We start from the raw sequence: 19,552 nt of genomic DNA on the forward strand, positions 1-19,552 counted from the left end.
CTGACCCACACGGGAAGGTTCTGGGTCTGTGTCCAGAAACCCTCCAGAGTATACAGGGCATGTGCATGCCCATGATTTGGGACAGACTGAAGCTAGGAGTAGATTGTGGCATCAATACCCTGTTGGAGATACTGTTGCTCTGTCTCTCACTCACGGAAGAAATAAACTTTTATTTAAAAAGCCCTTCATGAGAAAATAATCCAAGTACAACACCACACATCTATTTCCCATCTCATCCTATCCCTGCCCTTAGAAAAACGTGTTCATGCCGAGCAGGTCCCGGCACTTCTCCATATTCCTAAACAGAATGGATGCACCACACGTCAGAATAGCCGGGAGTGTATTTGGTTCTTCTTTTTAATAACTTCTATTTCTTTGTTGAGATTTTTGAGTTTTCATTTGTTTCAAGACACTTTACAATTACTTATTAAAGTATTTTTGTCATGACTACATTAAAACCCCTGCCAGATAATTCTGATTCATCTTGGTGTTGGTTTCGGTTGACCATCTTAGGATGATTTTTTAATTGAATTCTGGATATGTTGATTATTATGTCAGGAGACTTTGGTTCCTATTTAAATCTTTTATTTTAGAAAGAAATCACTCTGTTTAGGTTTAGCACATAGGTCCTGGCCTACTTTTCTAGGCTGTGATTCCAATCACGATTTACTTTTCAGAGCCTCTGCGGTACTATTTTGGTCTGCTTGATTAACGTGATGCTGATGAGTCCACTGGTCCCTGCTGGTGCAGCCTGGGGAAGCAGAGTCTTCCCCAGACTGGGCTTCCTGGTTCCTCTAGATGGGAAAAGTGATTCTCTAGTCTGTCGGATCACAGAAGCTTTCTTGCCTCTCTTTGTTCTTGTGGAATCCCCCTGCCAGTGCTGCCTGCCCTCCTGGTATCTCTCAAGGGGAGGAGGGACCTTCATGACCAAGGGGCAAAGAGGCTTGTTCTGCCAGGCTACTTTATTTTTAAGTTAATTAATTTTATTCATGATAGAGAGTGTGCATACACACACACACACACACAGAGAGAGAGAGAGAGAGAGAGAGAGAGGAGAGAGGAGAGGAGAACCCACAACAGAGTCCTATTATGCTATATTCCCCTCACCCTGTCTTTCCAGTTTGTCTTAATCCTAGCCATGTGCACACATTCCCAGTGTGTTTTCAGGCCAGCTCAGGGATCTGAACCTATGGTTGGCCATGTGGATCTCAGTGCTGCAGTTCAGTTTGCTACCAGTGCTCCACCAGGCTGGGCCCAGGCCACTTACTATGGTGGGATTTCCCTTTGATGGTGCCCTTGGATTGTATACTCCATTTTTGGTGAAGTAGGGGAGTTTCTAGTCTGATGAGAAAGGAGAACACTTCTACAGGCTGATTATTGTTCTGCTAGATCTCTTTTGCTCAAGTCGCCAGGCTTACCTGGTGTTGTCAGCAGGACTCCCATTCAATCAAAAGGAGAATCTACTTAAGCTACTTTCTATTACTAGGTTGGAGGTTGGAAAATGCTGCGCCTGAGTCACCTCCTTCTTTTGGGTTGCATAAATAAGGTGCCCTGTCACTATGTTGTTCCTCCGGTCCTGAGGTTCCTCATCATTCTGCCCTCCCCTTTACACATTTCAGAATTCTCCAGTGGTCACCTCTTGAATTCTTTCTGGGGCTTAGGGACATGCTTTGTTGGAAAAGCAAGGAGAAATGAATCTATACCGTCCTGTCCAGGCTGGAAGTGGAGATTCAATTTTGTAGTGGTTTCTGCTGTTGCTTCTTCTAGGAATGACTTGGGCTTTCATGTGTCACCCTTTCTTGCACAAAGAGAAGCTCAGGAGGCTGTTCTTTGGTTAATATTGTGTCGTCATATAAGTTACTATGCATTTTTGCATAGAAAAACACTTCATGGTTTTTTGATGACCCAATATATCAAGCCCCCAGTGTTTGAGAAGAAACACTAGGAGAGATCAGCCCTGAGTTAACAAATGTATTACAGTGTGAAAACACTCTGTGAGGATACTGAGTTAGCTGTGGATATGTCTTGCCTATAAGATACTGCTGTACCACCATACCCATGGAATTGTCATTGTTTTGAATAGTCAGACCAACAAAGTCTTGGTACTTCTAGACAGACTGGAGACAAAATATACAATTTTTAAACATTTTCCCCCTTTTGTATAAAACATTGGTATATCAGCCTACAGTGCACTCTGTGTGGTTGGTCTTCAAGGAAAACAAGATGCCACTGGAGAAGACTGCCAGGCTAAATAATGGTCCACCCAAAATGCACACATCCAAACACTTGGGATCTGTGAATGTTACTTTATGTGGTAAAAGAGACTTTGAGGTACAATTCTGTTAAGGATCTTGAAATAGGCAGATTACTCTGGATTATCCAAGGGGGTCCTAATCTAATTTTAGAGTCCTTATAAGAGAGAGGTGGAAAGCTCAGTGTTGGAGAATGTCATGACTATAGAAGCAGAGGTCAGAGAGTGAGGGGGATTTGATGCTACATTTGATGCTACATTGCTGACTTTGTAGATGAAGGAAAAGGCCATGAGCTAAGGAATGTAGGCAGCATTTAGAAGCTGGAAAGTGTCTCATTTTGGACCTCTGATCTCCTGAACTGTATGATAATAAATTCATATTGTTTTAAGCCACTAAGTTCCTGGTGATCTGTTGTAGCAGCCATAAAGAATGAATATGCTGACAGAGCACAAGTGACATGATCCAGGGTTAGAGGTCAGGGAATGTTGTACAGTAATAGGAAAATAACTGTTGTACAAGGACACACTAAACACTTGGCTCAAGTCTGGAAATATGAAGCCTGGAAGGGGACTAGCTCAAGGTCTAGACCATTGCTGTCCAATAGGACATTCTGTGATGCTGAAAATGTTCTATATATATACTCTAAAATGTGGTCACCACTAACTGCATGTGACTATTGAGCACTCGAAATGTGGTTAGTACAACTGAGGAACTGAATTATTTTATTTTATTTTATTTACTCTTTATTAATTGACAATTAAATTTTAAAATCCACATATTGCAGTATCTACTATATTGGACAGAGAAGGTCTTTACCATTAAAAGGAGTATGAAAGGGCCAGCAGGTGGCATGGTAGTTAAGGTGCTGGACTCCCATATGGCAGATTATGGTTCAAGTCCTGAACCTGAAGGCTTGCTTTCTCACTTTCCCTCTCTCTCCCTATCTCTGTCTCTGCCTGTCTGTCTCTAGTGAGCACATGTACCCAATAACAAATTTTAAAATAATAATAAATAAAGTAAAATAAATAATTCTTTTTTAAGAAAAGAAAATGAAGAAGATAAATACAAATGTATTCATTGAATTCTTCAATGAAAGAAAACTAGCTTACCCAAAATACCAGCAAATAGTGCAATGATTATGTTGCTGGACTCCCACATAGCCAACCACAATTCGAATACCAGACATGGAGGCTTGAAACTCATTTGTGCATGTGTGCCCAAAGTCCTGAAAGGAGAAGATATTGTGACCTGGCCATCCTCCCGGGGGGTGATTTCTCGCTTTCTGTCTCTGTCTCTCTGATGAGTACATGTGCCCTATAGCAAAAATCTTTCTAAAAAAGTAGTTGATGCCCAATTAAAGAAGTACCAACACTTCTCTAAAAATCCAATTTCTTATCATCTCTGCCAGAACTGAACCACAAATCTAAAAGATAGAAAAACCATATAAGCACCAAATAAAATTGCTGTCATAAGATCTTTGAACTTGACTTAATAGGAGATACATGGAGTAAGTCCGTGGTCAAACAGCTGTACATTAAAAGAACCAAGAGTACATTGATCTCAGAATATCTTCAAAAGCACAGAAATCAGACCCACTTATTAGGAAAAGACATATTCCTACATGCCTTAGAGTTCCAGAGCAAAAGCAGATGGTCATAATGGCTACCCTGAGTCATAAGACAAAGTTATATTATGTTCTGAGTCATCTGCTTAAGAAGGCAAAGCAGTGGTAATTCAACCTTCAAACAAATAAACCAAAACCAAAAGAAAAAAACCCTCAACAGAGGCAATAGTTAAAAACACAGCACTATCTTCCCACCTTCAGGTAAAATCCCTTCTTTTAGGGTTTCAGCCACTATGTTACACCATCCACTCCAGCTCTTCATCACTGTCACCTATGCACCAGTACTGATAGGCACCAGGGTTGATAACTCTCTTCAAGTATTCTTTCACCATTACCATCAACACTTTTTTCCCCTCATCGTTCAGTTTTATGTGCCACACAATTTCCAAATCTGGATCAATTCAATCATCCACCAATGCTGTTTTCTATTTCCAGGCTGCTAGGTCCTGGTGGAGGAAATAACAAAATGCTATAAACAGTAACATCTTGAAAAGCATGCTTTCTGTGGAATATTATGTAGGAGTTAAATGTTCAAGATATGAATATGTACCGATAAAAAAATACTCAAGACATATTAAATAAAAATACAAATGGTTACACACACCAGAGTGTGGTATAATAAAAAAGACAGATACTAACAAGTGTTGGCAAGGATATAGAGAAACTGAAACCCTTATATGCTACCGGTAGGAATGCAAAATGGTTCAGCCACTTTGAAAAACAGTCTGGTAGGTCCTGAAATGTTAAAACAGAGTTACCACATGACTCAGCAATTCCACTCCAAGGTACATACCCAAGAGACATGAAAATACATGTCTACACCAAAACCTGAAAATGAATGCACATAGCAACATTATTCATAATGGCCAAAAAATAGACAGTTCAAATGATGAATGTATGAACAAAATGTAGTATTATTATTTAATCATAGCAAGAATGATGTTCTGATTCATTCTACAACATGGATGAATCTTGAAAACATTGTGCTATGTGAAATAGGTCAGTCACAAAAGAACAAATACTATACGCTTCCATTTATATGAAAGTCCATAACAGGGAAAGATATAGGAGTGGAAAGTGGATTGGTGGGTGGTTGTTTAGGGTTGGGATTAGGGTGGGAGATAAAGGAACGACAGCTAAAGGATTTAGGGTTTCTCTTTGAGGTGACGAAATATTCTAAAAATTGACAGTGGTGATGGTTGCAATATCCATGACTATACTAAAAACCACTGAATTGTACACTTTAAATGTGTGAATTTAATGATATGTGAATTATAGCTCAATAAAGCTGTTATTTTCTTTAAAAAGCAAATGATAGAATAATACATGTACCATGAGCTCATTTATATAAAAACCAAAACTACATATGCATGTAATATAAACATTTGTGAATGTATGTAAATATATAGAACATGATTTGGAAGGATACTCACCCATCTGTTAGCACTGGTTACTTCTGGGGAGGAAAGCGAGATTGCCTTCTGTAACATCACACTTTCCTGTTTCTCCTCCTACCACTCTGGTTGTTTCTCCAAGTTGCTTTGTAGGCATTCCTTCCTCTGCTCCTTCCTTTAGAATCCATGTTTTACTCTTTAGGCTCTCCTTGAAGAGATCATATGATCATACATTGCCCATGGCGTCAACAACCCTCATCAATATCCTAACTCATTCATTCAACAAATATCCAGTGGCTACCTACTGGGTACTGTGCTAGGTGCTAGATACTCTGCAGGAATGAGGTAAATGGAGCTTACATTCTAGTGGTGGGGAAGATATATAATAAACAAGCAAACTGGTAAACGCAAGAGAAAATTTCAGGTATCAATAAATGGTAGGGAGAAAATAAAACATGATGATGTGAGGAGACACTGACCAGAGTAGAGAGCCACTTACTTGGGGTGATTGGGGAAACCTCTCTGATTAGCTGACACTGGAGCTGAGACCTGTATAATGAGAAAGATGGTGAGAGAAGAACATTTTAGGCATAGTGTAAACATTGTTCCCTCTTAGAGCTTGGAGTATACCTAATGAGTATTATAGTAGGGAATAAGATCAGAGAATGGGCTTTTTTCTTAGATCAAAGTAAAGAACATAGACATTATACAAAGTGTAACTAGAAGCCCTTGTGCTATGACCTGATTTAAAAGTTAGCTTTGTGCCAGCTATGCTTGTGCAGTGATAGTACAATACTTCCTGATGCTGAAACCATATGGGAAGGTCCCGGGTTCATAGCCTGAGGTTTCCCTGCACATGTTGGATGCATCTTCATGTGCACATGATCCTGACTGGTTGAGGTGGGGGGGGGGGGGGGGGGCGGGGAAGACCCTATTGGGGTTGTCTTTCTCCCTCTCCCTCTCTCTGTCTCTCTCTTTTTGTCTCTCTCTCTCATCATGGAAAAAATATACTTAAAAAAAAAAGTTGGCTCTGATTGTTGTACAGAAAATAGACTACAGAATCAGGGAGACCAGGGAAGAGATTGCTGCAGTTATCTAAAAGAGATAACAGTGGCTTAGACTGCATTTGAGGCCAAGTAGATGGGGAGAAGTAGGCCAACATGAAACACTTTTATTGGCAATTGGGCTGGTTGATGGACTGAATGTAAGGGATAAGAGAGAAAGAGAGAGGGACCAGCAGTTAGCATAATAGCTATGTTGCTAGACTCCCATGTAGCTGACCACAGTTTGAGTCCTGGACTCGGTGGCTTAAACTCATGCCAGGCGCGTGTGTGTGCCTGCCCAAGATCCCAAGAGGAAAATGGAGGAGAAGGGATTGCGGTGTGGTCATCTCCCCTGGGGGGTGATTTCTCACTTTCTGTCTCTCTGTCTCTCTCTGTCTCTCTTTGTCTTTCTGGCAAACACATACGCCCTGTAGCAAAAACCTCTCAAAAAAATGAGAGAGAGAGAGAGAGAGAGAAATCAAAGATGACTTCCATAATTTTGGCTTAAACAACTAGACAGATGGTGAGTGTCATTCCCTGAGACTAGGGATATCTGAGGAGAGATGAGAGCGGGGATTGTTTCAAGAGCTGAGTTTTGGACATGTTGAGTTTGAGATTGGTATTAGTCATCCAACCAGAGAACCTAAGTAGATGGCTGATTAGTCATACAACTGGAGAATCTAAGTCGATGGCCAATTATAGAAGTATAGACCTCAGCGAGAGGTCAAAGCTGGAGATGGAAGTTTAGAAATTGAAAGTCATCATCATGAGGACAGTATTTAGAGCCCTGGGAATGGATGACCTAACACAAAAGTGGATAATGAGAAGAGAAGGGGGTATGATGCAGAGTACTGATGTCTCTCATATTTATATTTCTAGTCCTAACTTCTTTCTCCCATGAGTTCTAGAACCACATATCAAACTGCCTTACATAAACCAAACATATCCCAGAAATAGATACATGAACTTTCTCTCCAAAATTAGTCCTTCTTTATTGTCTATCACCTATTCATCAGTCAATTGGATCTCTTCTTAACATCTCTGGTTTCATAAGCTTAATGAGGGCAGAGATTGTACTTATTTATCTTTGTTTTTCAAGCACCTAATGTAGTGCTGAGTGTGTAGTAATCACACAGCTAATATTTGTCCAAGTGCTTACCAGTACCAAGTACTTCTTTAAGTGCTTTATTGTATTGATTCATTTCATCTTTTTTCCCTTATTTATTTATTTTACACCCAATCACTATGTATCATTTCAGCATACCAAATGAATTTTCCCATCATGAAAACACTGTGTATTGGTTCAGTCAAAAGATATTACTGAAAAAAAATTATAACCATACACATTATCATCAACAGACAATTTTCCATTTTTGTGTCCCTTAAATTTTTTGCCTCTTTCTTTACAACAATCTTAAAAGGTAGCTACTATCATTAAACTCAGTTGACAAAGAATGAAATAAAGACCTAGAAAGGTCCAAAATAACACAGCTAGTAAATAGTGAATACAAGCCCAGGCAGTATAGCTCCAGAGTCTATGCTTATAATCACTAGTCTCTCACTATAGAGTCAACAAATGCCTGTTCAATGAATGGGAAATTGAGAATGAGGCATGTGCTTTTTTTATTTTCTCAAATTCCAGAGGATATATGCACTCACCAGAGAGAGAGAAAATTCCCCAGTGGCAGATGGTTATGCCACAATCCCTTCTCCTCCATTTCTGCATCCCCTTGGGATTTTGAATATGCACATAGGTGCACCCTGGAGTGTTTTTCAAGCTACCAGAGCCAGAACTCAATAGCTATGTGGGATCCAGATGCAGCTCCCTTAATCATGAGCCTGGAAGGGTGGGGCATGTGATTTTTTTTTCACGTCAGTATTCTGACTCCGACATTTCATCTTTTCCTTAATTTCAAAATCTCACTTGGGGGATCCAGCAGTTAGCGTAATGGCTATGTCGCTGGACTCCCACGTAGTCGACCGCAGTTTGCGTCCCAGACCCGGTGCCTTAAAACTCATGCCGGGCGTGTGTGCATGTGTGCCCAAGATCCCCAGAGGAGAATGGAGGAGAAGGGATTGCGGCATGATCATCCCCTCTGGGGGGTGATTTCTCGCTTTCTGTCTCTATGTCTCTCTCTGTCTGTCTGGCGAGCACACGCGCCCTATAGTGAAAACCTCTCCAAAAAAAAAAAGAAAAACCTCACTTGGTTCAGAGCTCATAACACAAATAGATTGCAAAAATCAAATAACAAATGTTTTTCTATGGAGCTCAAGGGAATCAATAAGGGTAAATGTCTCTATCCTCATACTTCTAGGCATCAGTGAGTTTGGTTGATTTATTAGTGCCCAATGACTAGAACCAAAGCACAGAAAATAAGACAAGATTAAACATCATACCTTTATAACATCAAAATATCACAACAGCAACTATCTACTAAGAGGTACATAAATGCCAGGCACTTCATTAAGAGTTCCCCATGGGTTTGGGACCAGCAGATGACTTAGTGGTTGCATCACTGGACTCCCACATAGTCAACCGTGGTTTGAGTCATGGACCCAGCAGCTTAAAACTCACGCCAGGTGCGTGTGCATACATGCCCAAAATCCCCAGAGGAGAAGGGATTGTGGCTTGGCCATCCCCCCTGGGGGTATGATTTTTTTCTCTCTCTATCTCTCTGGCAAGCGCACATGCTCTATAGCAAAAAAATCTCTCTGAAAAAAAAAAAAAAAAAGAGTTCCCCATGGATCAATGTAATCTTTCCAACAGTTGCTCATTTTTCAAATGGGAAGATGGACTCAAGGGGGTTAGATAACTTGTTCAAGGTTGCAAAGTTAGTAAATGGACAGGGCTGCCTAAGTGCAGCGTGCATGCTTCAAATCATGGTGGTAGACCACCTCCACTCACCAGTTACTCTAGAGCTGCCCCCTAGGATAGCCACTAGCCACATGTGGCTAAGTATATTTAAATGAATTAAAATTTTTGAAAAGTAAGATTCAGTTCCTCAGTCACACTAGTCACATTTCAAGTGCTCAAAAGCCACATGTGACTAGTAGCTACCGTACTGGAGAGCACAGACTTAGAACATTTCCATCATCACATAAGGTCTGATGACAATGCTGAACCAGAGTGTGCTGGGTTTCATTTGCTTCTCCCAGGTGCTGTACCTTTTTCCCCATGCTGCCAGTCTGACTTTTCCCATTTCAGAGTCCCAGGGAAACTCTGAGGCAGATGTCAAGGTAATAACTTACATTATTGTCTCCGTTATTTACCTCTTTAGCAACATCACCCTTCCTGTCTTCCTACTGTTCCCTCACCTCTGTCACTACTTGCAATTCATGTTCATGCCCTGTCCCCATTGCCCTCATCCCTCTCTAGTTCTGTGAATGTAGAGATCCTGTTGTCATTCATTCAAATACTACCTTCAGCCCAGATGCTTGGATGGGGAACACTCTACAGCAGCAGCCTCCAACCTTCCTGGCACCAAGGAGTGGTTTCTTGGAAGATCAGACTGAGGGAGGTTGGCCCCGGGATGACTTAAGCACACCACATCCACCATGTACCCCATTTCCACCATATCACATTGCAATATATAATGAAAAATATCACACAACAGTAGGGTTTGTGTTCCTGTGAGAATCCAGTACCGCCACTGACCTGACAGGAGGTGGAGCCCAGGTGGCAATCTGAGCAATGGGGAGCAGCTCCCAACACAGATGAAGCCTTGCTCACTGGCCCACTGCCCTCCCCACCACTGCCAGGCCCAGCAGAAGTGCACCAGTCCAGGGCCAGGGGTTATAGACTCCCTGCTCTACAGCACTAGAATGAAAAGTCTCCCACTAGTAGAACTCCATGGCTGCTACCTGCAGCCAAGCCATGTCTTATCACCTCCTACTTGCTCAGTTTTGCAAAGAAAGGGCTCACCCTATCCCTGGGCCAGCTTGCCTGAGGTCAACTAGGTGCTATAGTGTAGGCTCTTGTGTCTATTATAATTCGATTATGATTTAGAAGCTGGTTAAAGGACCTGGAACCTTTTTTAAATCTCATGTTAGCACTTTCAACATAAATGGATTCAATAGGATGCTAGGAGGCAAGCTGGTTATTATCTTCTCTACACAAAGGACAAGTGAGGAAGAAAGGAGAGAAAAACATCCAGAAATAAGAGAGCTAAGCAAGATACACTCACTTATCCATGATCATGGAGAATAGACCATGGCAGATTATTAAAGCCAGTAGAGAATCCAAAAGGCACTCTGGATTACATGACCCATCCACACCCTACCTCTGAACTCTCACAGATTTATCCCTCTAATTAATTTTGCTCAAATTGGCATTAAAATGAGCACATATTTTCAAAGTTGATTCCAGCTGATGGGGAGGGGAGGTGGGCAACAACATGCAGACTGGGATGGATAAGGACAACCTAAAATCATCGATTTGCCATGGAAAATATCAATGTAGGTATTTGAGAGTCACCTATACACAGTGTCCAAAGAGGGATTCTACCTGTCAAGGCAACTATGAGTTGAGCTACCCAAGACTCTTTTTGGAGGCCCACTCAAAGGTGGAGACGGCTACTCCCCAACATACAATAGTTCAACTCAAGTTTTGTTTTGTTTTGTTTTGTTTTTACTTTATGATGCAAAAGTGATATAAATTCAGTAGAAATCGTACTTTGAATTAGTAGTTGAAGTGCATTTTCAATGTATGTTTTCAACTTACAATAGGGTTATTGAGATATAACCCTATTGTAAGTCAAGGAGCATCTGTCTTAAGTCAGGGGTCCCAAGCTGAATTATCTCTCAGGCCATAACGTTGCCAGTGTCATGGTAGAGTATGGCCCCAATTACAAACACCCTGTTGATTTATGGAAGATTCTCATGCAGAAGCAATTCCGTCTACCTCATGCCACTTACCCATTAGCTATAGTAAAAACAGAAAGGCTGGGGAGTGGGGAGGGCTCTTGTGATACATGAGCCATCCTAGCTCTGAAAATACAACCGTAGAATGAGGACAGTAAGCAACAGGCAGTGATCTGGTCCAGCTGTGAACCAGTTTCCTGTGGTTGTAGCAGAGTGATAATGCAACAAGGAAAGGCTGAGGGGGCAGAAGACAGAGCTGATGCTCCTGAAAGCAAGAGTACTTGCTAGAGACATTTATTGGTTTCTGTTTTTCCTCTGAAGGGGAGAAAGTAGGTCAACACACTCAAAGAACTGTGACCAGGAACAGTAGGTCTGAGAGGGAGTCATTCGCTGAGTTCTGTGCCAAGATGAAGCAGTCAGGGACACGCCTCTCATTTTAGGGCATTTGGCTGAGGTCACTTGGCTTTGGGAAAAACTTAGACTGATGATCCTCTGATGTGTATTCCTTGTAGGCCCTTAGAGTTGGATGCAAGGGGAGGCCCACAGTTTTAAAACTAACAACTAAATGGTTGACTGGCATGAGCTGGCAGGCACAGGAATGTTTATGAGCAAACGGTGTGCCTACTTTGGCTTTCAGACAAGATGGACAAGGCTCAGAGCAGTTTGGCTAAATATAGACAGCACAAGGGGGCCTAGGAAGCAGGAGAGCTAGGTTTCATTTCCAGGTCTCTGAGTTAACCCTCAGAAAAACTCCCTGAGCGTTTCTTTTATGTACTAATTTACTATTAGTAAGCAGAAATATTAAGTTTTCCTAGGCCCAAAGAAGGGTTCGCATGGAGTCTGATGCATTTTCTGGTCTCATATTCCCTCAAATTTGGGAGTCCAGGCAGGGGCGTCGTGGTAGCACAGCTAGACACACATGGGAAATGTCTTAGGTTTGTGTCTTAAGACTCCCCTAGACACACCAGGCACATACACATGGGCCTGCGATCCAGACTGGCTGATGCAAAGGGTACATCATGGCATGAGGACACTGTTGGGTATGTCTCTCTTTCTCTGAAGAAATAAATAAATAGGCTTTGGGGGAAAAAAAGCTTTTTAAAAAAATCTAAATTTGGGAAAAGACTGACTGTGATCAGGTGGAAGGTAGCTGTTATACTTATGAAATGGTATGAAGCAATGATGACCCACGGGAAGCCATGAGTGCTCCTGGTCTAAGGAAGATGGCTACCCTGTCAGAGCCCAAAGGAGGATCCCTGACCCCTGGTGGCAAAGAAGCAAATCCGAATTCCCACTGCATAACACATGGTCATGAGGCAAGCAGTGTGAAATGCAGGAATTAAAGTAGACATTTTTAGTAGAAATTCAGAAAGCAGGCAGCTCCTCTTCATCATTACTGTCCCACGTGCCATTCCCTGCCACAGGAAGATTTATTACTCAGAAGCAAGGAACTCAAACCAAGGCAGTCAGCCTGTAGTGAGGAGGCAGTGCTCTTGGAAAAACCGGGACTATTCACAGACCAGGGGAAGCCAAGTACAAGGAAACTATTTTGTATGTCCTGCCTCAAGACTCTTGGCCCTACTTTCAGCCCTAGACACTTCTCCAGAAAGCAGTGCATCTCTCTGTGACAGGAATATCTGGGAGGAGTTACCATTTTCTTCTTGTTATGCAAGTAGTACGTAGTGAGGCCAGCAGGGGACATGGTGGTTAAGGTGCTAGACTCCTACATCGCCAAATGCAGTTCGAGTCCTGGACTTGGAGGCTTGAAAATCACACCGGGCAAATACGCATGCATGCCCAGAATCCTGAAAAGAGAATGGAGGAGAGGGATTGTGGCATGGCCATCTCCCTGAGGGCAAGTTCTCTCTTTCCTTCTCGCTGTCTCTTTCCAGTGAACGCACATGCCCTATGACAAAGTCCTTAAAGGAAAAAAAAGTAATATGCAGTACTGTATAGGAAAGAGTATAAAGGAAAGTACAAAGTAGAAAATAAAAACCAATATAATCCCATCATTTAAAGATTCCTATAGTTAACAGCCTTTATATAAATTTGAAGTACTCAGCCCTGGCTCTGTTGCTTACTTACAGTATGACATTGGGCAAGTTACTTTACTTTTCTGAACTGCAGTTCTCTTATTAAAAATGAGAATTATCAAGGCCAGCAGGTGGTATAGTGGTTAAGGCTCTGGACTCTCACATGATCAACTGTGGTTCGATTTCCAGACCCAGAGGCTTGAAACTCATGCCGCTGTGTGCATGCATGCCCAAAATTCCAAGAGGAGAAGAGATTGTGATGTGGCCATCCCCCTGGGGATTGATTTCTCACTTTCTGTCGCTCTGTCTCTATTTTTCTGGTGAGCACATGCACCCTATAGAAAAAGGCATGGAGGTTAAGGCACTGGATCCCAGATGGCCAATTGCACAGTTCAAGTCCCAGACATGGAGGCTTGAAAATCACTCCAGGCATGTATGCATGTATGTACACCCAAAATCCTGAGAGGAGAATGGAGAAGAGATTGTGGTGTGGCCATCCCCCTGGGGAGTGATTTCTCACTTTCTCTCTCCAGCATGTGCATGTGCTCTATAGAAAAAAAAAAAGAGAGAGAGAGAGCGAGCAAAGAGTTATTGCAAAGATGAGAGAATTTATGTAAAGAGGTTTAATATTTCCTGATAATTAGTAAGTAATCAATATATGTTGGCCATCATCATCATTACTAGTCTATGAGCATATATTCAAAACTACCTATATTGATGGCTACCTAAAGTTTCATCCTGTGACTGTACTATTTCCCTAGTGTCAAACATATATGTCACTTCCAAGATTTTGCTATTATAAAACTGCTGCAAGCAACATCTTTGTACATATATCTTCTTGTACACCTCTGATCATTTCCTTAACATAAATTTCCTAGAATTGTTTTTACCGGGTAAAAGATTATGAACATTTTGGAACCAGCAGATGGCATAATGGTTATGTCACTGGACTCACACATAGTCAACCATGGTTCAAGTCCCAGACTTGATGGCTTAAAATCATGCTGGGCACGTGTGCGTGCATGCCCAAGATCCCAAGAGGAGAATGGAGAAGGGATTGCAGCATGGCCATCCTCCCTAAGGGGTGATTTCTCACGTTCTGTCTGTCTCTCCAGCAAGCACACATGCCCTATAGCAAAAATCTCTCTCTCTAAAAAGAAAAAAAAAAAAGATTATAAGCATTTTTAGGCTCTCACTACAGATTGAAAATGGCTTTCTAGAAAGGCTATACTTTTTAAAATTTCTATCAGGAAGGTATGTAAGTACCTATATCACCATTCTTTCACCAACACTGATTAATAACACTTTTCAAGAGTCAGTGCCAATTTTGTGGGGAATATGATCTCTTGTTATCATTTGTATGACTTTGATAATAAGGATGATAAATGTTTTAAGCTAACTCTCTGTTAAGCTTATATGATAACTCACATGTTTCCAGAGATATACCATAATGAAATTCTAAAATAAAAATATACAGGGGATAATTCCATTAAAATAATATTTGAGTAGTTAATATAGTTATCTTTAACCATTTTTAGTTGCAAAATATAACATATAAAAATTGTATATCTTGGGGCCTGCAGGTTGCACACTGGTTAAGGCTCTGGACTTCCACATGGCTGGCTGTGGTTCAAGTCCTAGACCTGGCAGCTTGAGACTCATGACAGGCACATGGCTGAGGGGGCAGAAGACAGAGCTGATGCTCCTGAAAGCAAGAGTACTTGCTAGAGACATTTATTGGTTTCTGTTTTTCCTCTGAAGGGGAGAAAGTAGGTCAACACACTCAAAGAACTGTGACCAGGAACAGTAGGTCTGAGAGGGAGTCATTCGCTGAGTTCTGTGCCAAGATGAAGCAGTCAGGGACACGCCTCTCATTTTAGGGCATTTGGCTGAGGTCACTTGGCTTTGGGAAAAACTTAGACTGATGATCCTCTGATGTGTATTCCTTGTAGGCCCTTAGAGTTGGATGCAAGGGGAGGCCCACAGTTTTAAAACTAACAACTAAATGGTTGACTGGCATGAGCTGGCAGGCACAGGAATGTTTATGAGCAAACGGTGTGCCTACTTTGGCTTTCAGACAAGATGGACAAGGCTCAGAGCAGTTTGGCTAAATATAGACAGCACAAGGGGGCCTAGGAAGCAGGAGAGCTAGGTTTCATTTCCAGGTCTCTGAGTTAACCCTCAGAAAAACTCCCTGAGCGTTTCTTTTATGTACTAATTTACTATTAGTAAGCAGAAATATTAAGTTTTCCTAGGCCCAAAGAAGGGTTCGCATGGAGTCTGATGCATTTTCTGGTCTCATATTCCCTCAAATTTGGGAGTCCAGGCAGGGGCGTCGTGGTAGCACAGCTAGACACACATGGGAAATGTCTTAGGTTTGTGTCTTAAGACTCCCCTAGACACACCAGGCACATACACATGGGCCTGCGATCCAGACTGGCTGATGCAAAGGGTACATCATGGCATGAGGACACTGTTGGGTATGTCTCTCTTTCTCTGAAGAAATAAATAAATAGGCTTTGGGGGAAAAAAAGCTTTTTAAAAAAATCTAAATTTGGGAAAAGACTGACTGTGATCAGGTGGAAGGTAGCTGTTATACTTATGAAATGGTATGAAGCAATGATGACCCACGGGAAGCCATGAGTGCTCCTGGTCTAAGGAAGATGGCTACCCTGTCAGAGCCCAAAGGAGGATCCCTGACCCCTGGTGGCAAAGAAGCAAATCCGAATTCCCACTGCATAACACATGGTCATGAGGCAAGCAGTGTGAAATGCAGGAATTAAAGTAGACATTTTTAGTAGAAATTCAGAAAGCAGGCAGCTCCTCTTCATCATTACTGTCCCACGTGCCATTCCCTGCCACAGGAAGATTTATTACTCAGAAGCAAGGAACTCAAACCAAGGCAGTCAGCCTGTAGTGAGGAGGCAGTGCTCTTGGAAAAACCGGGACTATTCACAGACCAGGGGAAGCCAAGTACAAGGAAACTATTTTGTATGTCCTGCCTCAAGACTCTTGGCCCTACTTTCAGCCCTAGACACTTCTCCAGAAAGCAGTGCATCTCTCTGTGACAGGAATATCTGGGAGGAGTTACCATTTTCTTCTTGTTATGCAAGTAGTACGTAGTGAGGCCAGCAGGGGACATGGTGGTTAAGGTGCTAGACTCCTACATCGCCAAATGCAGTTCGAGTCCTGGACTTGGAGGCTTGAAAATCACACCGGGCAAATACGCATGCATGCCCAGAATCCTGAAAAGAGAATGGAGGAGAGGGATTGTGGCATGGCCATCTCCCTGAGGGCAAGTTCTCTCTTTCCTTCTCGCTGTCTCTTTCCAGTGAACGCACATGCCCTATGACAAAGTCCTTAAAGGAAAAAAAAGTAATATGCAGTACTGTATAGGAAAGAGTATAAAGGAAAGTACAAAGTAGAAAATAAAAACCAATATAATCCCATCATTTAAAGATTCCTATAGTTAACAGCCTTTATATAAATTTGAAGTACTCAGCCCTGGCTCTGTTGCTTACTTACAGTATGACATTGGGCAAGTTACTTTACTTTTCTGAACTGCAGTTCTCTTATTAAAAATGAGAATTATCAAGGCCAGCAGGTGGTATAGTGGTTAAGGCTCTGGACTCTCACATGATCAACTGTGGTTCGATTTCCAGACCCAGAGGCTTGAAACTCATGCCGCTGTGTGCATGCATGCCCAAAATTCCAAGAGGAGAAGAGATTGTGATGTGGCCATCCCCCTGGGGATTGATTTCTCACTTTCTGTCGCTCTGTCTCTATTTTTCTGGTGAGCACATGCACCCTATAGAAAAAGGCATGGAGGTTAAGGCACTGGATCCCAGATGGCCAATTGCACAGTTCAAGTCCCAGACATGGAGGCTTGAAAATCACTCCAGGCATGTATGCATGTATGTACACCCAAAATCCTGAGAGGAGAATGGAGAAGAGATTGTGGTGTGGCCATCCCCCTGGGGAGTGATTTCTCACTTTCTCTCTCCAGCATGTGCATGTGCTCTATAGAAAAAAAAAAAGAGAGAGAGAGAGCGAGCAAAGAGTTATTGCAAAGATGAGAGAATTTATGTAAAGAGGTTTAATATTTCCTGATAATTAGTAAGTAATCAATATATGTTGGCCATCATCATCATTACTAGTCTATGAGCATATATTCAAAACTACCTATATTGATGGCTACCTAAAGTTTCATCCTGTGACTGTACTATTTCCCTAGTGTCAAACATATATGTCACTTCCAAGATTTTGCTATTATAAAACTGCTGCAAGCAACATCTTTGTACATATATCTTCTTGTACACCTCTGATCATTTCCTTAACATAAATTTCCTAGAATTGTTTTTACCGGGTAAAAGATTATGAACATTTTGGAACCAGCAGATGGCATAATGGTTATGTCACTGGACTCACACATAGTCAACCATGGTTCAAGTCCCAGACTTGATGGCTTAAAATCATGCTGGGCACGTGTGCGTGCATGCCCAAGATCCCAAGAGGAGAATGGAGAAGGGATTGCAGCATGGCCATCCTCCCTAAGGGGTGATTTCTCACGTTCTGTCTGTCTCTCCAGCAAGCACACATGCCCTATAGCAAAAATCTCTCTCTCTAAAAAGAAAAAAAAAAAAGATTATAAGCATTTTTAGGCTCTCACTACAGATTGAAAATGGCTTTCTAGAAAGGCTATACTTTTTAAAATTTCTATCAGGAAGGTATGTATGTCCCTATATCACCATTCTTTCACCAACACTGATTAATAACACTTTTCAAGAGTCAGTGCCAATTTTGTGGGGAATATGATCTCTTGTTATCATTTGTATGACTTTGATAATAAGGATGATAAATGTTTTAAGCTAACTCTCTGTTAAGCTTATATGATAACTCACATGTTTCCAGAGATATACCATAATGAAATTCTAAAATAAAAATATACTGGAGATAATTCCATTAAAATAATATTTGAGTAGTTAATATAGTTATCTTTAACCATTTTTAGTTGCAAAATATAACATATAAAAATTGTATATCTTGGGGCCTGCAGGTTGCACACTGGTTAAGGCTCTGGACTTCCACATGGCTGGCTGTGGTTCAAGTCCTAGACCTGGCAGCTTGAGACTCATGACAGGCACATGTGCATGTGCTGAGATGAGAATGGAAGAGAAGAGATTCCAGCATGGCCATCCTCCCTGGGGGGTTGATTTCTCACATTCCCTCTCACTGTCTCTCTCTGTTTCTCTCCAGCAAGCGCATGTGTCCTATGGCAAAAACTAAAAAATAAAAAATGCATATTTTAATAGGGTATCATAAAGTAAATACCCTTTTAATTAGCATCTAGATAAAAAAAATAAAACTTTTCTAGCTACCTCAGAAGTCTAGCATGTCTTTTCTCCCAATCCTAAAATTAACCAGTGTTGGAACCAGCAGTTGGCGTAATGGCTATGTTGCTGGACTCCCATGTGGTTGACCACAGTTTGAGGACCGGACCCGGTGGCTTAAACTCACGCCAGGCACGTGTGCGTGCATGCCCAAGATCCCGAGGGGGGGAAAGGGATTGCAGTGTGGCCATTCCCCCCTGGGGGGTGATTTCTCACTTCCTGTCTCTGTCTCTCTGGAAAGTGCATGTGCCCTATAGCAAAAAACCTCTCCAAAAAATAAATAAAGTAAAATTAAATTAAACAGTATGTTGAATTTTATTGTAATATTTTCCTTGCTTTTCTTTATAATTTTATCACCCAAGTTGCAACTTTAAACATGATAGTTGGTTTTTTTTTTTTTTTTTTTTTGAGGGAGGGGGAGAGATTTTTGCTTGGCATGTGCACTCATTGGAGAGATACAGAGACAGAAAGTGAGAAATCACCTCCCACGTTGCAATCTCTTCTCCTCCATTTTCCTCCTGGGATCTTGGGCACGCATGCACACACACCCAGCATGAATTTTAAGTCACCAGGTCCAGGACTTGAACTGCGGTCAACTACGTGGGAGTCCAGTGACATAACCATTACGCTATCTGCTGGTCCCTTAACATGACAGTTTGGTTTTGCCTTTTAAAATATTTTAAGTCTTGGGCCATATGGCCAACTGCACAGTTCAAGTCCCAGATCCAACAGCTTGAAAAGCACATTGGGCACATGTGCATGTGTGCCCAGATTCCTGAGAGAAGGGTAGAGGAGAAGGGATTGTGGTGTGGTCATTCCCTCTAGGGGGTGCTTTCTCATTTTTTCTTTCTCTCTCTCTCTCTGGTGAGCACATGTGCACTATAGCTAACTAAAGCAAATACATAAATAAATATGAAACAAAATAAATATTTTAAATTTCTCTCAGTAACAGCTCA

At 41.7% G+C, this 19,552-nt stretch overlaps 1 pseudogene; it reads left to right on the forward strand.

Moving 5' to 3' along the window:
* The first annotated feature begins 5,509 nt into the window (after positions 1-5,509).
* The window catches only part of LOC102475243 (40S ribosomal protein S6-like), a 45,275-nt pseudogene continuing 31,232 nt past the window's right edge, over positions 5,510-19,552 (forward strand).

The sequence above is a fragment of the Tupaia chinensis genome, unplaced genomic scaffold (genome assembly GCF_000334495.1).
Source record: "Tupaia chinensis unplaced genomic scaffold, TupChi_1.0 Scaffold145659_1, whole genome shotgun sequence".
In the NCBI taxonomy this organism is placed as follows: domain Eukaryota; kingdom Metazoa; phylum Chordata; class Mammalia; order Scandentia; family Tupaiidae; genus Tupaia; species Tupaia belangeri.